Source organism: Leuresthes tenuis, unplaced genomic scaffold (assembly GCF_036924035.1).
Source record: "Leuresthes tenuis unplaced genomic scaffold, fLeuTen1.0.hap1 SCAF_9, whole genome shotgun sequence".
Lineage (NCBI taxonomy): Eukaryota > Metazoa > Chordata > Actinopteri > Atheriniformes > Atherinopsidae > Leuresthes > Leuresthes tenuis.
Window position 1 is genome coordinate 36,876,535 of NW_027325363.1, and position 21,207 is coordinate 36,897,741.

The 21,207-nt window shown below is 39.3% G+C and overlaps 1 protein-coding gene across 2 annotated transcripts in view; it reads right to left on the bottom strand.

The window, feature by feature from the left end:
• Positions 1–18,469, bottom strand: part of LOC140314812 (protocadherin Fat 3-like) — a 217,785-nt gene extending 199,316 nt beyond the window's left edge. For both annotated transcript variants that reach the window (XM_072393187.1, XM_072393186.1), the window contains exon 1: positions 18,243–18,469. The gene's annotated coding sequence lies outside the window, so the exon portion shown is untranslated. The remainder of the gene's footprint in view (positions 1–18,242) is intronic.
• Between the last annotated feature and the right edge of the window lie 2,738 nt (positions 18,470–21,207).

A 21,207-nucleotide genomic window follows, 5' to 3' on the forward strand; every position in this document is an offset into this window, starting at 1 on the left:
GCCTTCTGGCTCAGTTCCTTCTTCACAACGACGGGTCAGTGCAGAGCAACACTGCAGAAGCTGCACCCATCCGCCCGTCAATCTCACGCTCCATTCGTCCCTCATTTGTGAACAAGACCCCAAGATACTTGAACTCCTCTGCTTGGGGAAGGATCTCATTTCCGACCCGGAGAGAACATTCCATAATAAATGGACTATTTATTAACATTTTTCCACTTAAGCTAGTATTCCATAGTCCAAACAAGTCACTAGTGCTAATACACCCTATAACTTGCTTAACAACCATCAATAAACCTAAAAGAACAGCTCACTCTCATAAACCTCACTTACTCTATTGTATCACACATGCAGGACATCCGTTACTCATTCAAATATTTTCAGATTTCAAATTTCTGCTGAAAATAAGTTTAATAAACAGATAAAAAAGTTTTATTAACCAATTCTGCAAACCGGCCGAACTGAGAAGTTCTGATGTCGGATATACATATTTTTATTGAATATATTTATTTTCAGAGGAGCTCTGTTATTGAAACATCTAAAAAGTTACTGTGTACAACCCTCAAGCCTCTGGTAGAGGACCTGTGGTTAAAGGGTGATAACTCACATTGTGCCAAGTGGATATTATTTCAAATATATGATATAATATTACATTTCCATGTATGTTTTACAAAGCTAAGATGAACGTAGCTCAGTTGAGCTCAATTGGTAATCAAAATCATTTTGTATTTTTACTTGAATTAAATTTTTAATTAAAACAGCTGAATAGACATCCAAAAGATGCATTTCCATCATTTTTGCAAAGTAACAAATACAATTTAATTCTAAATATAAAGCTTTTCAAATACTGTGTTTTGCATCGACTAGCATATTCTGTGTGTGTTTAAAGAACAGAGAAAAAAGCTTAGTGGTGAAATCAGACTCTGCCCCAGAGGAGAGCAAAAAATGTATTGTGTGCTTACAAAATGAAAAAGGTGGACAATACTACTTAGATGCCCCCTATGTAGGGCATCTAAACTTACACAACCACCATTAAACAGTACTTCTGCAGTTGATGACAGCAACAGCAGGCCTGCTCTCATACTCATGACATTGCCAACTGCAACAGTAGTAACAGAGACTCAATACACACCAACAGGAAACAGCCTTGCTTTTCTTTTTTTTTTTTACCTTTTACCTGTCCAGCATCATGGTAAGCATAATAGTAATCTGAATATCGTGTTGCGCTAAACACATTTGCTTTGCCAAGGGAGTCTTTATGAATATAAAGCTCCCCTTGATGCCCAAGTACTACTTATTTATTTTTTTGTTAAAATGCTTTATACATATTAATGCTGAAGCTGACAGGGAGACAATGGAATAGGGAGAGCAAAGAGAAAGAAAAAGAAAGGGAAACGAGACAGACATACAAAGAAATTATATTAGAAGACGATGAGACAAAAAAGACAAAACTGGACAACTAGCAGCTACATCTGTAGAAGGACTAAACAGAAAACATTTGATGGCCTCACACACAGCCTTGATGATGAAAGGGATCCACGGAAAACAACCATCTCTCTCCCACGCTCTCTTTCTCTTGTACACACAAAACAATGGAAGAGGGGAGGAGCATTCCGGCTGTTGGCAAGATGTGCAAAATGCTCCAAGGAACCCAGAGTTGAAAGAAAAGTCGAGAGAGGCTGTAGGTGGAAACTGAGGAGTTGTAGCAATGCTGTTTCCAACTAAGCAGTTTGTGGAACAAGGCACTTGGGGAGAGGGAGAACAAAACACAGAGAGCTCTTCTTTGTTCTCCAAACCTTCCTTTCTCCCATGTGGAGGTCAGAATGCTCAGCAGTACTTTTAGCCACCGCCGGCAGTAGTGCAGTAGTTCTTCTACAAGCCTTAAGCACTTTACCTAATGTTATTCACTCAGAAAACAGAAATGAAACCTCAGGAATATCAAACCAAAATTGCTTGGGATTCTGTCGGACATAATTCTATTGTACATCAAAGAAGGTGCTGTTATACTTATCTAAGCTAACCTCTCAAACTAGCAGTGGCTTCTATTTCGCTCTTTTTTGACCAAAGTGGTTCCAGTGCTGGTTCAGGGCTGGTGCTAAAGCTAGTTCTAACATGATTTCATAACAAACTAGCATATTAAAAAGCATAAAAAAACGTCAATTTGCTTCCACTGATGCCTTGATTGCACATCCAAGTTGATGTCCTCTCTTAAATTAAGTGCACCAGACTGAGTGACATTGGATCGGATTAATGGCTAAATTACAATAAATTCATGTAGACGCCTTAATCTGACAAAAGATGGATCGGATCAGGTTACTCGTGATTGAATTAAGACCACGAGATAACTCAATCCAAATGTACACTGAACGTGCATGTAGACAGCAGTGGATCGGATTAAGCGTTTTGCGCATGCTCAAGATTTTTTCCCTGGATCGTCACCCGGAAGTCGAAGAAGACGATATTACTGTTCTTGTCACCACTGTCGGAAAGAAATCAACAACGCGATGGAGAATGCGCCGTTGTGCATCGTGTTTGTGCCATAACCAGCTCATCACAAACGAAATGTAGAGGGACGTAGTTTCATCTTGCTCTTCGCTCACCATCTTTCTCGAATACTCGAGTTTGTTGTTGTTGGTGGTGAAGAGGTCAACAAGACTCTATTAGCAAGAGTAAAAATGGGTACAACGCCACCGATCGTACTGGGGTATGACATGCTTTGTGCCAGTGATTCGATTCATTCACCGTCATATATCCAAGGATAATTACCCTTGCTCAGATAAGGAGCATAACCCAACTATAGCTATAATTGAGTTGATCTCATCATGTAGACCCACTGACTGGCTCTAGATTTTTTTAAACATTACCATTTCCAGCTGTGACATGGGGAAGCCAGGAATCACCAACTTTCCAATTTTGCAGATGACTGTTCTTCCACCTGACCAAAGGCTGCCCAAGGTTGGTTGTTACTATCCAAATGGAATCGTAGTAATGAGGGGTACTGCTTGATGATAATTTGGAACCTGGTATCAATATGGGAGGCTGTAATTCAGGAGGAAGAGCAATTTGGAGGTCAGTGGTTCGACTCTCAACTTCCTCAGGTCCCACATTGACGTGTCCCTGGGCAAGACACTGAACCCCACGTTGGACTTAGATGTGTCAGGACCACGAGTACACAGGACACAGATGCAGGGTCGAGTTCAAAGTCAAGAATGTTTGTTGATAATAAAAAAGCAGGTTGAGGATCTCTAGACAGAGCAAACAAAGAGGCTGTGAAACTCCTGAGCACTCTCCTCAATAACTATGGATGAGGAGAGTGCAGCTATGAAAGTTATCAATAACAATAACTCTCTCCACTCCAGGAGGAAAACATAAAGGCTATGAAAGATAACAAATAAATCCTCAACACTCTCAAAATGAGGGGGACTGGAACAAAAGACGCTCTCTTAAAAACAGAGGCACTGTGAAACTTAACAATTAACTATAAGCACACTTTTAGCAGCGGCACAAAGATCTTTAAGAACAAAACAAAAAATTGCTCCACTAGAGGAGGAACTATGAAACTTTAACATTAAACGAATGCAAAGCTCCGCTAACGGAGGTGACTGTGAAAAGGTTACAATGTAAAATCACTCCAAAAGCGAGGAACAAAACCGACTATGAAACTTACCATGATTTAAACTGAAGCTATGGGATAATTTTACAAAACAAAGGATACGCTCTGCAGGAGGGTTGCTCTACTGCAGGCTCAAGGACTCTATGGCTGTGGAAACTGTGAATCAATGACGCTAGAGCAGTGTTCTTCAACCCTGGTCCTCGGGACCCACTGCCCTGCATATTTTCGATGTTTCCCTCCTCCAACACACCTGATTCAAATGATTGGCTCCTTATCAGGCCACTGCAGAGCTTGATCATTTCAATCAGGTGTGGTGGAAGAGGGAAACGTTGAACATGCAGGGCAGTGGGTCCCGAGGACCAGGGTTGAAGAACCCTGCGCTAGAGTGAAGCTCAAGACAAAAACACAACACACTGGCACAAGAAAAGGGAGATGCAGACTATTTGAGCACATGAGGAGCCATGGGGAACAGGTGGAAACAATCAGACACATGACACGGGAGGAAGGGAAAGGTACCTAAAACGAGAGGGAAGTTAATATTTCAAAATAAAACAGGAAATGACGAGACAAGACATGAATCAAAGCATAAAACATGACAAGATGCATCCATCAGTGTATAAATGTGCATGATAAGAGAAAAAAGAAGCATGTGTAGTCTGTAAAACTGTATAGATTAAGATGTGTTGTATTACTGTGTGAGTAAATACACTCAAAAAAAGCAAACTGGGTGTCTGTTACCTTATCCTAAGTCTAACACGTAGCTTGTACTATATAAAATTCTGTTTTGTGGTTTAACAGTTTTAAAACATGTAGTTTTAACATAAAATGCAACAATTTAAACTTTACTAGAATAATTTATGTTAAAACAACCTAATTCTAATGGGTTAAGTTTGCAAATCAATTCTGCTTACAACTCCAGCGCAGGAGGTGGCAGTAATGTGCACATTCCTAATTAGTAGTGCTTCTCTCAGTTGAAGGCCATGGTCAAATATTGCTGGTCAAAAGTCCTTGGCTCTGGCGGGCAAAGACGAATCATCATTTTGAGAAGAAATATCACCTATGGAAGACGGTAAGTTCAATCTTTTACCATCCATCGAACAAAAAATAATACGGTTGCAGAAATGTTAACGATAGTTAGTTATTGTCCTCTTTTGGATGTTTTCTTTTCGTTACTGGGCGTTTTATTAGAGTGTATTAATATATCTGACTGTCACCATGCGCACAGCTCACTAAGCTCACAAGCTGGCATCCTGAGGTTGATGGCATCGTTGACAACACGCAGACTCATTTGCAAAACCATATCGCAAACGCTAATACAGACAGCGGCGAGCTGGGCGATAATCGCCTGCCGTCGGTGAATTTTGGCTACATGAATAATCGTAATAATAAATATTCCCCCCAATCCGCATCTTGGCTTCGCATGGAGTCCGCGGAAAGGTCGGCACTTAACAGTCATTAGCTCGTTTGGAAATGACCATTGCATCCCGGCACCTTGGCGGGGTTTCTCTGTCAACTCGACGTAGCATTAGCTCCTCGAGCTGGACCTCGGCGCTGTGGTACAGCCATGTGGAGGTCAACACAGTGGAAAAAGTAACCTTAAAGTATCTTATGTCCTTGCAGTCTTTTCATTTATTTTAACCATGATATTTTGATCAATTTGTTACGCACTGTAGCTTTCCTATTTATTAAGACTCTTACTTTTCTGTCTGAAATGTTTTTTTTTATTAAAGTACAAACTTGCTAACTACAGGAGGAAGCTCAAGCGACTTGGATGTCCAGAGGTTGAACTGAATTCCCTGAATTCCCCTTTGCACACAGAAGGCAGGAACTTATTCGTGATTCACCCTTGATTTCTGATTTCAAAACCAGATGGCCGGCTCTCTTCTGTGTATGTGAGGTAGGTGAATAAATGCACAGCGCTCGTTCATTTTGATTGAAATATGTCATCTTCATTTAATGTGTGATTTATATCAGCCAACAAAAATGTGGGAAAGCCTTTGAAGTTACTCGTAAACTGATTTAGGATTTGGTGATAGATGACGATTGTTAAACTAGTTGGACATTTCAATGCTATAATAGTCAAATTTGCTTTTGTGTACCCTTTTTTTTTTCCCCGTTTAAGCTAACTGCGGAATTTAAGAGGATTACAACCGTGAGTTTGCTGTCAAAGTTCTTCTCCGAGCTGGATGCTCACTCTTCAACCTTGATGAGGGTGTTTGGCAAGAAAGGTGGTGTTCAAGGAAGAAAGATTAGGAGCATCATGATGCCCATCACCCAGGTATGATAATAGAAAAAATAGAAACTGTCATACCTGTGCCACTTTAATATTTTAAACTTAATGAAGTTAAGTTTTAAGCTTGAAATTTAAAGAGGAAATGTCAAGGGGATGGAGAGAAATACAACCACATGGAGAGGGGTTAATGTAATTTTTTGAAGAAGGATCTGATAAAATGTGAACCTTGGGCAGATGTCACAATGGTAGTTACCATTTCCTGGGACCACATGCTTTCATTTGACATATTTCTATGATTACATGTCTTGTTTGGACATAAAACCAATGCACCCATGGATATTGTAAATTCATACATCATAAAAATTTGGCGATACAGAATGTTCCATTTGAAAGAAAGTTTAATTCAATGTTTTGTTTGTGAAATCTTCTCTACTTGTTGCTTAGTTTTTTTTATTGTCCTACATACTCAGACTGATGCCACTGATGTCAGAAGAGAGTGCATCATCGACGCCCTGTGTGTCTACCTGAAGGAAGAGCCCGAGAACCTCCTGAAAGAATACATAGTATGTAATTTAGTTTGTGGTTTTGTGTGTTTAGAAATGGGGCTGGTATAACATATCTTTACATTTAAATTCTCTATTTCCCCCTTTTTTTTGTGAAGAACACAGATGGTGAAAGCAGTGAAGCTGCAATGATGGAGACCACATTTGGAATCTTTGCCATTTGCAAGGAAGGCGCTGAGCCAGGTAGTGGGCCGGAAGATGTAGGTATTGTTCTGGAGGGTGTGCAAGTTCTGGATGAGCTGGGAAACCTACCACTTGCATATGCTCTTAACCTCAGCTACCCGCCAGAGCTGAGATACACCTTTGAAGCTTTGCAGAAGATCATCATGGAGCTTGATGGAAACAGACACTCAAAAAAAAATCAAACACTGAAAACTCTACTTGCACGTTAGTCATCCTCAAAGCTGCAGGTAGGAGATACTCTTATGGGAAGGTATTTGACTAATTACTGTATTTACTAAAATGTGTTTTAATACTTCCAACTGTTGCTATTTCAGTGTTACAAAGTAGAATGTTTTGAAATGTTTCTTTAAACAAAGGTAAGGTTAAAAAAAAAAACTGTTATTTTCCAAAGAAAACTATTTTGTTTGACACTTAAGATATAAGGATATACAATGCTGTATTTTCAGTTTGTTCTCAAACATTTTTCCAGCTTTGTAACCAGCTTTGATTTGTTTTTTGGTAATCCGAATGCTCTAAATGTAGACACCTAATGTCGGTTGTTAAATGCTTTTGTCTGTGTATAGGAATGTATGTTGCAGACTGATTTCTCAAAAGCCTCTTGAGCTTATATGGCTACTGAGCAGAATCCAGAAATGTTGTTTCTGTAGATTTGTTTTACTGACATGAATACATTTTATATGTTGATGTTGCATATGAGATGTTAACAGGGGGCAGACTTGACAGCGGGCTCCAATTTCCTAACTCAGCTGTTACAATTTTTGCTTGGTTTTTTTATACTTGACATAACGCATCTGTTGGAAACTGAAGTGTTAGGCTGTTGTATTTTCAGAGCAACAGAAAGTCAGTTTTGCCTTTTCTGGTAAAGTTTATTCCAACAAATGAAACTTTGTGTTTTTCTTTTCCAAACTTGACACGGGGGGGGGGGTGACATTTATGTTTACATTGCTGAATATGTACATGTTAAAAAAAAGAAATAGCTGAATACTTACTATTATGTTCATTTTCATATGACAAAGGTAATCTCTTAGGCTAAACCAGTTCAGCACAATTAATTCATGTACTGTACGATTTTTAAATAGTAGTTGTAACTACCCTGTTAAATTAAGTAATTCTTAATCAAATCATACAATCTAAATGGCCCAAGAAAATTACGTTAGTATGTTACATTTACCTTTACAAATCTAGTTGGACTGACCCCTGGTAATTAAGTAACAGTAACGCAAATACATCATGTTGACCCAACATATTTACATTTTGTTCACTCAACAAAATTGTTTCTTGCTAAATTAAAGCATTTTATTTAGGTGGAAATTATTTCCATAATTTTATTACATTCCGGGAACAAGTTCTTTTTTTGAGTGTAGGTGAATATAGCATGTAGTGTAATAGCGCTTTAAGTGATCAGCTAGACTAGAGAAACGCTATATAAGTAGAGTCCATTTTGGCATTTAGGGCTCTGTCTACTCTAAAAACAAAATATGGGAGAGAGATCTGAATCTGAAATTGAGTGAACAGGGGTGGGATAAAATCTGTAAGATTAAAACAAGGTCAAAAGATGCAAAGGTTCTCAAAATCCAATTTAAGTTCATTTATCATTTCTACTGGGCACCCTCCAGATTATTTCGATTCTTCATACTACTGGTGATGCAAATCTCAGGAAAGCAATTTCATTAATTTCTAATTATCTTGTGACAAAGTTCACAAAATTCTGGTCCAGGATACACAACAATTAGGAAGTTGGATGGTGTGCCTGGACAAGGTTGACATACTAATGAGGCGAGGGTAACAACATTTAGGTAGCATATAAACAGCAGGCAAAACTCAATTTCTGCATTGAAAAGTGGGGCAACTACTTAACCCTTATGGAGGATTCTTTATGTAGTTATTTCAAGGAGAGTTGGGCATTTTTAGGTAACAATGCTTTTCTAGGTTAAAAAATATATACATACAGTACATATCTTTAGCTGATAGGTACTGTATATAAATATTTTCTAATTTATTGTGATTTTTATAAATTTTATTAATTAATAACTCATTATTGTCTCATTATTGTAATTAGTATGATTTTAGCTATAATCAAACAGGCCATATATAGACTGAAAGACTAATGGAAACTGTGGTTACTTTTTATTGGTAAATTAACCAAGATTTTAATCATCTAAACAGAAAATAATCATTGGAATAAACAACTAATAAAAAAAGTTGATTAATTGATTAAAAAAAAAACAATTGTCAGCTGTATGAGGTTCAAAACCATGTGTTCCTTGACTTTCCCTTAGGGTTAAAAAAAAATCCAACATATGTCTGGCTTCCAAAAGAACTATAAATAGTGAAGCAGAATAGTTATTTGCTCAAGGATTAAAAATGCCAATATGATGCTCTAAACTTAAAAGTTAAACCTCTGGTATTTCTTGAATATGAAGAAATAAAGCAGATAAGTCCCATAATGATCCTGCTGTGCATTGTGGATACAGCTTACTTTGTTCTTGATATACATTATTAGATCAAAAACAAACAATAGCATAATGTAAAGACAAATTTCCCATTAGCTCCTTAATAGTGTTCTTTACTGGATATTTTATTATTTCTTCCTCAAACTTTTTGTCCTCATCTTCTACCTGAATTGATGGGCCTATGCAGCTAGCTCTTTTTGACCAAAACTCAAAAAGTCTGGAATTAATTTTTTATTAATTCAAATTGAGTAGTTGATACTTTTATAACAACCAGCAAGCATAGTTGCAGTCTGCATCTGTTACGTATTTTTAGTCATTGTCATATTTTGTCCACCAAAACCTCCTTTTTCATTTTCTTTGTCATATTTGTATCTTTTCCCTAAACTTTCAGAGCAGTATCTCTTGAATGACGAAATATCAAAATGAGGAGGGACTCAGTCACATCATTTTCAACCAACAAAAAGTTAATAAAATCTACAAAAAAGCATAAGCACAAATTCACTTTCCAGCTAGGGGTGGGAATCATTAGGCATCTGATGATTTTATTTGATTATGATTCAGAGGGCTGCAATGCCATTATTAAACAATTAACGATGCATCACGATGCAAGACCTTTTACTTCAATTAAAAACTGAAACTAAAATACCTCTGACAAAAAGAAGAAATAAAAGAATATATAAAAATATCTGTACTAGCAGCTCCAACAAAAAATAATAATTATGGACCTCGGCACATTCTGAACTAACTATATAAACACCTGCCCTTATTCAGCAGTAAATAATAAAGAGTACAAGAAATCACACTCAAACTAATTCCTGACCAAATACCTCAGAAAAAAATACGAATAAATAGAATTTTACATATAACACAGAAAACTCTGTATCAACATCTATTCTTCTGCAAACTCTAAACAACTAAGAAGAAAAACCAGCTGCCCTTCACAAAACGTACACTTCAAACAATGTCGATCAAATATCTTCCAGATGGGATTATATCTTGGCTCCAAAAGCACACTATAATGCAAAAGCCCTGGTTCTCAACAACTGAATACAGTTGCAAATCCTTCACAATAAAAGTTCACTTTGTCATTCACTTCACCTTTTCCAAGCTCAAAACTTTGACAGTGATTGCTCAATGGTCTTCTAGTTGGTGATGACAGGTGCCAACAGCTATTTTTCTTATGTCTCTGGGTGGAAACTTGCAATAGTTTTCTCATCTTTGTCGTGTTTCCAAAATATCTCAGTTTAGTTTTACACAGATTGAATTTAGTGTGGCTCTTATCCAAGTAATTTTTACCTTCAAATTAATAGAATCCAAAGTACTTCTAAACACTGGCTTTTAGTGTAGAGGGGGCTGGCCATATTTGTTGGCTGTTATGTGTTCACCATAAACAGTCTGGGCAGTGCACTTACGTACTGAGTTCCATCATTTGAGTTCCTCAAAATTAGGTTATCAATTAACATTAAGAAAATCAAGTTTTGACAGTTGTGAATGGATTCAGAATAGTCCATGTCCGCATCACGATGCATCTGAAAGTAGATTTCACCCCCCACCCATATTTCCAGCAGCAGGTTGTGAAGAAAATACCAGCTCTCATATGCAGCAAAATACACACGTGGACAAAATTGTTGGTACCCCTCAGTTAAAGAAGGAAAAACCCACAATTCTCACTGAAAGCACTTGAAACCTACAAAAGTAACAATAAATAAAAATTCATTGAAAATTAAATAATCAAAATCAGCCATTACTTTTGAAATGTTGATTAACATAATTATTTTTTTAAAAAACTAATGAAATAGGGCTGGACAAAAATGATGGTACCTCTATAAAAGATTGAAAACTATTTGACCAGAGTGACATGATTAACTCAGGTGTGTCCTTTAATTTACATCACAGGTGTTTCCAAACTCATAATCAGTCAGTCTGCCTATTTAAAGGGAGACAAGTAGTCACTCTGCTGTTTGGTGAAAAGGTGTGTACCCCACCGAACATGGACAACAGAAAGTGGAGGAGAGAGTTGTCCCAGGACATCCGAAAAAAAATGATAGACAAACATCTTAAAGGTTATAGGCTATAAGACCATCTCTAAACAGCTTGAAGTTCCAGTGACAACAGTGGCTCATATTATTCAGAAGTTCAAGACCCACGGGACAGTAGCCAACCTTCCTGGACGTGGCCGCAAGAGGAAAACTGATCACAGATTGAAGAGACAGATCGTTTGAATTGTATCCAAAGAGCCCAGGACAACCTCCAAAGAAATCAAAGGTGAACTCCAAGGCCAAGGAACATCAGTGTCAGATCGCACCATTCGTCGTTGTTTGAGCCAAAGTGGACTTCATGGGAGACGACCAAGGAGGACACCACTGCTGAAAAAAAATCATAAAAAAGCGAGACTGGAATTTGCAAAAATGCATGTTGCCAAGCCACAAAGCTTCTGGGAGAATGGCCTTTGGACAGATGAGACCAAACTGGAGCTTTATGTAACTTAGTAACTCTATGTTCATAGACTCAAAAACCAAGCATACGAAGAAAAGAACACTGTCCCTACGGTGAAACATGGAGGAGGCTCAGCAATGTTTTGGGGCTGCTTTGCTGCATCTGGCACAGGGTGTCTTGAATGTGTGCAAGGTAAAATGAAATCTGACGACTACCAAGGCATTCTGGAGAGAAATGTGCTGCCTAGTGTCAGAAAGCTTGGTCTCAGTCGCAGGTCATGGGTCTTCCAACAGGACAACGATCCAAAACACACAGCCAAAAACACCCAAGAATGGCTGAGAGAAAAGCGTTGGACTATTCTAAAGTGGCCTTCCATGAGCCCAGATCTGAATCCCATTGAACATCTGTGGAAGGAGCTGAACATGACATTTGGAGAAGACACCCATCAAACCTGAGACAACTGGAGCAGTTTGCTCATGAGGAGTGGGCCAAAATACCTGCTGACAGCTGCAGAACGCTCACTGACAAATACAGAAACCGTTTAATTGCAGTGATTGCCTCAAAAGGTTGTGCAGCAAAATATTAAGTTATGGGTACCATCATTTTTGTCCAGCCCTATTTCATTAGTTTTTTTTTTTTTTTAAATAATTATGTTAATCAACAATTCAAAAGTAATTGCTGATTTTGATTATTTAATTTTCAATAAATTTTCATTTATTGTTACTTTTGTAAGTTTCAAGTGATTTCAGTGAGAATTATGGGTTTTTCCTTCTTTAACTGAGGGGTACCAACAATTTTGTCCACGTGTGTAACTGGGGTTCGATTCAGGACTCACTGCACAATTTTCCATTTTCTTATCAATGGAGCCATACACACCAAATGCTTGGTTGGTATTCATTATGTCTTTTCTATCAACATTAAGGTAATGTCCTTACTTTACACACTTGGGCCTGTCATGGTCTGTGAGTTTTAGAGTGTTTTTTGAAAAATTTAGTTTGGGGGATAAATGTCATGTTTTGATTAGACTTTCTGGTTTTGCAGAGTAATTCTGGATTTCAGGTGTTCTTTGCCTTTGTTCACTTCCTATTGTACATTTAGTATCTGCTTAAATTTGTGTGGATTCTTTTTAGTTCTAGTGTTCAATTCAGTTTCTCAGTTTAATATTGTACCTGTCATTCTTCACAGATGTCCTCATATTACTTTGTCTTGCCAGTTGATCACCGAGTTCCTACCAGTTCCCTGTACTCATTACTCTCCTGCATCCACTCATCTTACCACCCAACCCAATACTGGTTTAAATTGGTTTTCATTGTTCTCTGTCAGATCCTCGTTGTTGCGCCCTCATGTCAGTTAGTCTTTTCTTTTCTTTTCAGCACTGTTTGCTTTGTGATTAAGTTCATTAAATTTCTTACTGTGACAGTTTTTAATAAATAATATAGTTGCAGACAACTGGCTGTCTCCCACTTGATCTCCTCTAAATACCACAGACTGTAAAAGAAGGATATGGACACATCTGTCCCTACATCTTGTTCAGCATTCAAGTTCCTTAAATGTCTATTTTTGGCTATGTGCGTTTTATGGTGGTAATATGACCCTTCTAGTGTCTATAGGGACCCAGTGAGCAAATAGATACAAATGGTTCATTATAAAGTAACATAAACACAATAACACATTAATAATAATAATTAGACATTGAACTGCTGTCAGTTGGTTTTCTGTGTGTTCTATGTGCCCAGAGAGTTCCCAGATACAGTCGTCATTGTTGTTTACATTCCACCGAGGGCAGCACCTACAATGTGACATCATCCATGACACCATCCATGACGCCGTTGCTAGGATACAGACCCAGCATCCTGAGGCATTCATTGCAATCACAGGGGATTTCAACCACGTCTCTCTATCCTCCTGCCTGCCTGGCTTTGTACAGTATGTGGACTGTCCTACACATGGAGAAAGGACATTAGATCTGTTCTATGCTAAGGTGAAGGAGGCTTACAGGGCAGCGTCTCTTCCACCACTGGGTAGATCTGATCACAGTATGGTCCATCTACAGCCCACATACAGACCTTGTGTACAAAGACTTCCTGTTACTACCAGATCTTTGAGGAAGTGGTCATCAGAGGCAAGGGATGCATTGAGAGACTGCTTTGATCCTGGACATGGACAGGAGGGTCAGCACCATAACTCACTACATTATCTTCTGTAGGGACACTGTGATTCCACTGAGGACTATAAGGTGCTATCCAAATAATAAATCATGGATCACCAGTTACATCAAAGACCTCCTGAATCAGAAAAAGGGCATTCAAGAATGGGGATGGAGAAAGGCAGAGGAATGTACAACAGGACCTTAAAAGACACTACGTCGAGCTAAGGTGGAGTACAAGAAAAAGAGACAGCTGGAGAACAATAACACCAAGGAGGTGTGGAGGGGCATGAGGACCATCACTGGATACAGACTGAAAAACTCTCAGTCTATGGAATAGGGCTGTAGCGATACACAACACGATACACGGCATTCAGCTAACGATTCGATACGATTTTATACGTTTTGATACGATTTAATACACATCATTTTCTGAAAGATTTGAAAGGGACAGTCTGATTTGACATGAATCGTCGCTGATCAGACTGGTGGTCCGTCCTTTGAACCGCAAGGACATTACTGCCAGACAAATGGAAACAAACAAATATGTCACAAACATGTCTTCAGCGTACGCAGAGTCATGTTTATGTCATGAATACTACATCAACAACCTGCTTGTTTTACTTGCTAAAAATCAAATCCAAATTCTCTAATCACAAACCATCTTTTTTCATTTTTGAGAAGGAGCTCAAATAATACATAACAACAATACTACATTCTATAAACAGAAAATCCATCAAAACCACTGAGCTATGCACTTTATGGAACATTTTTATTAACTAATTTATCACTGTTTTGTATAATGTGACCCACCCTCCCCCCGACATTGTTTTGTATTATGTTAATGTTCTGTGTTTTCACTAACTGTAACGTCTGACTCTTTAATAAAGTTTGCTAATAAAAAAAGAAAATTGATACTCATGGCTGAAAAAAAATAGATACTTTATCGGGAAACAAAATATCAATATATATCACTCAGCCCTACTATGGAAGGTGATGTAGACAGAGCCAATACTTTTAACCAATAATTCAACAGGTTTGATAGTGTGGCTTTTTCCACTTCTGCTTCTGCTCCCACCACCCCCACAGCTGCTTCTTCTATACTGCTTCCGCTGCCCAGCTGTACTTCCACCTCAATGGCAACTCGCATCCGCAAGACGCCTCCTCTGCCTAACTGCATCTCCACATCTGCAGCAACTCTCATCAACAGACCCCTTCTGTCCAGCTGTACCTCCATCTCTTCAGCAGCTTCCACCACCAGATCTCCTGCACATCCACCTCTGCAGCATTTTCCACCGCCAGGTCTCCTGAGCTAAGCTACACCAACTCTGCGGCAGCTTCCAGCATCAGGCCTCCTGAATCCAGCCACACCACCACCTCTGCAGCAGCTTCCACCACTAGGCCTCCTGAACCCAGCTGCACATCCACCTCTGTGGCAGCTTCCAGCACCAGGCATTCTGAGCACAGCTAGCCCTTCCCTGTCCAGCTGCACCCCTACCCCATCTCTATAATTGATAGCAACATCACTCCTGTCGCCATCTCTCCGCTACAACCTCTGTGTCTAACTATAGAGGAGGTTGGGGCTGAGCTCAGAAGACTTTAGTCAGGGAGGGCTGCAGGCCCAGATGGAGTCTGTCCAAGGCTTCTGAGAGACTGTGCTGGTCAACTAGCAGTCCCTCTTCATATGCTCTTCAATATGAGCCCTCACATGAATAAAGTCCTGCTTCTTATCTCAAACCGGTGCCCAAATTGGGGCAACCGGTGGAGCTGAATGACTACAGACCGGTGGCTTTGACATCTAATATCATGAAGACCTTGGAGAGACTCCTTGTTCACTGCATGAGATCGCAGGTTGCTGAGGATCTTGACCCCCTCCAGTTTGTCTACCAGAAACATGAGTATAATACACGATTTTGTACATGCTCCATTGGGTGTATGCTTATCTGGATGTGCCTGGTTCATATGTTCATCATATTAATCATGTTCTTTGACTTCTCCAGTGCCTTCAACACCATGCGGCCTCCCATACTGAAAGATAAGCTTCTAGGTATGGGTGCTGTACCCTGTACCAGTACACATCGGACTTCAGGTACAACTCAAGAGTCCTGACACATACAGAAGTATTCTGACGATACGGCTGTTGTGGCATGTGTGCGCGGTGGACAGGAGAAGGAGTACAGGGACCTTGTGAAGTCCTTCTATGGCTAGATAAAAAAATAAGTCTTTGCTCCTGAACACTACCAAGACCAAAGAGCTGGTGGTGGACTTCATGAGATCTAAAACTCCATACCAGTCAGTCTGCATTGATCGAGGGGAGATAGAGACTGTTCAGACCTGCAGATACCTGGGGGTGGTGCTGGATAATAAAATGGAGTGGTCTGCCAACATAGAAGCAGTGTACAGGAAGGGCCAGAGCCGTCTCTTCTTCCTGAGACTGCTCAGGTCCTTCAATGTATGTAGTAATATGATAAGCATGTTTTATCACACTATCATTGAGAGTGCACTGTTCTATGCTGTTGTCTGCTGGGGGAGTTGCACTACAGACAAAAACTGTAGGTTCCTGGATAGACTGGTGAAAAAAGGTCATTTTTGTTATAGGCAGAAGGCTAGACCCTCTCAGTGCTGTGGTGGAGCAACAGATGAGGAAATTATCTTCTGTTTTGGAGAATAATAAACATCCTTTCCACGGCATAGGACTGTGGAGCAACTGCAGTGAGAGGCTGCAGGACTGAGAGGTTCAGGAGGTCCTTTGTCCCCACAGCCATAAGGTTTTTTAACAGTGACTGCTGACATATTCTTCTCAAATGTATTTATTTAGTCATTGATTAATAGTATTAGTATCATTGTTGTTGTCTAATATACAATGATTGCAAATATCTGTAATTTTTTTTTAATTTTTTGAGCTACTTGACAAATTGAATAAAGTATTATTTCTATTCTATTCTATTCACGTGATTAGAGACTACTTGAAATATAGTATTTAAAGTCAAAGTCTATGTCACATCACAAAAAAATGTATTTATTCAATATCGATCTAAACATGAATTATTATAACAATCACCAAGTGTATTACACTAAGTTTAAAATGGGAAAATCATCAGTGATTGCTGCTGTGAAAGCAGATTGCTCATTAGAGGCATGCGCATTGTAGCAGACCCATTAATAGCATAACAGTGTTAGGGAGAAGGTCAGCTGAAAATCTGGAACTGATATTCAATAAAAAAAAAAAATAAATAAAAAAAGAAAATTCTGTTTGATACATTTATCTGATATTTTTTCACATTTTAGGCGTAGAGGTAAGATTCTGCTCATTACAACTGACAACAGGTCATTTTCAAGCAAAGCCGGTTTAATAGTTCTATCACGTTGGACAGGAGCAGACAGGGCTCAGAAGTAAAGGGGTTAGAAGAGGACACAGGATTAACTTGACCAGTAGTTTTTTACACTGAAAATCTGAATGGCTCATTAAGTGAGAAATTTTCTTACCCATGAGGGCCCAACCAAACTGCCAGGGTTGTGGGGTTTTTTCTGTATTTTTGTGGATACTGACTTCAAACAGCCAAATGTGTGCTCTTAAACACAGAGAGATGAGGTTTTTTTCATAACATGTACCATTTAAAGGACAGCAATGAGGAATGATGGAGAATACTAAATTAGCCTGTGTAAAAAAAAGTTTTAAAAAAAGAATTCATGAAGGAAGAGCAGGAATAAGATGTGATTTGGGTGAGGCTGAGGTGTTGGAAAAAAGGAGCAGAGGCAGAGCAGTAACACAGACCAGGACAGCAAGTAAAGTGAAAGGTATGTTACTGTTTGGCTGCATGACCTGACAGCCTTCTGAAAGGTGAGAACAGAAAACTCTCTCACACTTTTTTTTTCACACACACACACACACACAGTAGCAAATATTTCCAAAGCTATGAGACTCCATGTGCCATTGGTAAAAGACAACACACACCTGAGCTTTAACTGAATTCTCTCTTAATTGACTTTACACAACCCTAATACCTTTTGTAGATATTTTACAATTAAACTGACAATGCAGCTAAACCCTGTAGATCATTCCCTAACTCATTATTGGCACCTTTGAGTTGCATGCTTCATTTACACACATACACCTTACTTTGCAAATTCATGCATTTTTTTTCACTGAATGTCTGTCTAAAGGTTTGGCCAGTCACAGCCATAAGTGTTTCTTCCAGCTCTGACAGTGATATTCCCTCCTACAAGCTACAGTGTGATGGAGGTGATTAATATATAGGCTCAACAACCTGGGGCATAAAACAGAGATGGCAATTTCCCCTCAGTAATGCTCGCTCTAAGGTAATGCGAAACCAAAGCATCTTTCTACACTGCGATTAGATCCGAGCCTGAAGCTGTGTAGGGCTTTTTTCTTTAGGTGTCACTGCTGAAGTGTTTAGCTCCATACCATATGCATCGCTGCGTCGAACCTTGCAGCTGCAACACATCATAAAACTGTAGTATTACAATAGCCGTTTCATGCAATTGAAACAGAACGTACAATCGATAACGAATATCTTGTCAACGCAATCACACAGCGAGTGTAGTACCCACACCTATTTCTCCGCAGTCTGGGTCTGCGGCTGTCCTCGCAACTCACCCTGCCATGCTGGTGAATATCACGATGCAAAAGTCCGTTTAGATAAGTACCATCCACACCACCGATAGTGACGCCCCGAGATTGATTGGTCACTATCAATAAATGCTTGTCGCCTTGCTCTCTTCAACACAATTGTCAATGCAGCTTGAGCCGCCAGCTCATGAAAGTGTCGGGTAGTCTGCAGAGGTGCAGCCTGTCGAATATGTGTGTACGCACGAGAGCGCGTGTACACGTGCTCGCGCATTTGTGTTTCTATTTTGCAGAAGATAACCTCGTCCTTCCACATTTTACCAAATTAACAGTATCCTTTCTCAAACACGCTTTAAATCGAGCTAAAATTAGGCTTAAGTCACCCTATGTGAAGTGTTTTGTCATTTGCCAAAAGGGGGCCATTTGTGTCTGAAAATTAATATTCAGTCATGCCTTTACATGAAATTGATCGGCCCACTTACGCACGTACTCACGTACCCCCTCCCCCCAACATACACACGTTTCTGTATTCTCTATTGTTTCGTCAAGCCTTATTTGATCGCCCGATATCTTATTTTTTCTACTTTTTCTTGATATAATTAGTATTTCAAAATCTACAACAGAAAAAAACAATCAAGAACATGTTTTGAAAAAGTGCTAATAATTAAATTATTTAAAGTAATCAAATAAAAACATAATGCTGCCACCCCAGCAAAATAAAAACTGAGCTGTTTTACCTTATTATGACAAAAGTTTATTGTTGTTAGAATTGTCATGATTATGCCTGGCTGTGTTGTTGTGGTATCTGAGCTGTTTAGGCTGAGTAGGTTTCATAAGTTTTCCTTTCCTCCCGTGTGCACACCTGTGCCTCATTCTACCTCATCCAGCCCAGGCCAGCTAGTCCTCGCCAGATTGTCAGCGTCCATCACGTGGTAATCAGGTCTCTCTTGTGACTAAACTCTGAAACCTGAATTGAATCCTTGCCTAACCTGCACTACCTTTTGTTCCTCAGCTTCCTCCGTGGAACCATATGCTGATTCTTATCAGCGGTTCAGTCCTGCCAGTTTCCCTCTTATCTATTCCCTCCAGAAATATCTTGGAGAACTCACCTCCACAACTTATCTGCCTGCTCACCCTCTGACAGCTCAGTTTCTATGCACCACAACCAGTGCCTTTTGCCCAAGAAGGGGACATCTGACCTGACAAGTATGAAAAAACTAAGCTAATTATCTCATTGGACACACCTGGAAATATTCAAGATTTAATACCAAACTTGGACTAACTTACCTCTCCTCTTTGTAAGAGATTCAGACCACCCACTTTGGTGGAAATTTTAGTAAGGCACAGAGTCAGTTATTTTCTGAGGAGATAAGATGTTTTTAATAATATCTTGCCAGAGAGAACAACACAGTATGAAGTACAGAGCTGCTCTGACCACTGAGACAAAAACAATTCAGATAAAATGCTAAATGTGACGTCATCACTCTTTGGGTATAGTTCAGCATTCTTATCCACCTTTCCTTTCTAGCTACAGCCAAGGTTATACTGACACAGCTCCAACTAACATCTTCCCTCTTTAAAATGCAGTTTTATCATACAACAAGCACACAATTCCCTTAGGAGGAAAGAGAAAAAACAGGTTGATATCTTGCAGAAGGTCATTACAGGTTATACACAATAACACTCAATACAATGAATATAAGAATTTATTTTCCATTATACCCACCCCGATCACTTCCATGACCCTGTGGCTTGAGCATCTTTTCTCTTACTAAATAAATCCCTTTTACTCATTACCTTATCTGGTGTTCTGCTGAAGGAGGCCTGTCATCCCAGAGCCACTCTAACTCGTTCCCTCCTTCAAAGATATTTCTGATGGCTGATGATGGACAAGGATGTTCATACTTGGGATCAAGCTGGAGCTGGATTAGTTTGTTGCAAATATTAATGTGTTCAGGGAAAGTTATCAATATTCAGTAAAATTATTATTAAACATAGTTATGGGGCATGATGGAAGTCAGAGGCTAATAACTAAAACCCAGTATCGATCTCAAAATATGTTACATGTCGATCTGGGACAGATACGACACGTACGGGGCAGATATGAAAGCTAAGAATTCAGGCACTGACATTCGCAACTAACAGTTATTACAGTGAAACATACACAATGACCACAAACAATTTCTCCTTTAAAATAGTCCAATAGCATTTATTATTGTTGGCACAATGATTGAATCAATAGTATTTACATTAATAAACACTATTGTCTACTAAGCTAATGGGAGAAAGGCCATTAGTCTATGTGTGTGTGTGTGTGTGCGTGCGTGTGCGTGTGTGTGTGTGTGTGTGTGTGTGTGTGTGTGTGTGGGAGAAGGGGGATAACACTGAGACATAATGGCGGCCATGAGCCTGTAATGGTGAGGGTAGAAGATGGTGGCTGTGACCATGTGCTCAGTAAGTTGTGCTAGCCAGAGAAGCTACAACAATGGAGATATGTAGCCCATGTGTTACCTGGAACTTTCTAAACGTTATTACCATAAAACCTTAGAAAAGACAGGTCAATACAATGCACTTCCAGAATAAAGGATGACCTCTTTCCCCAAAGGGATGGCAGGAAGAGAGTGAGGTGTAAGTCTCAGGGATTTCACTGAGTGTATTGGGGAGTGCCTACATGGAAAAGAAGCCATGGAATTTGATAGTAAAATCCAGTGTCAGAAAAATTCTCTCAAAATTAGGCTCAGAGTCGCTGGATACGATTAACACAAAACATTTATTTCTTGCAAGAAAGTTTCCTCTACAGATGAATGACTTCAGTTTGGTGGGGTCCCCAAAATTCGTGAATGCATTGCAGCCTGTACCATCTGTACACACAAAACACACGCAAGTGTTGACCACAGGTTACCTTCATTCGTTACCCACTTCCAGTAGACCATGGTCCCAGTGGTATAGTGGTTCCTGGAGAATTCAATTCAATTAAATTCAGTTTTATTTATAT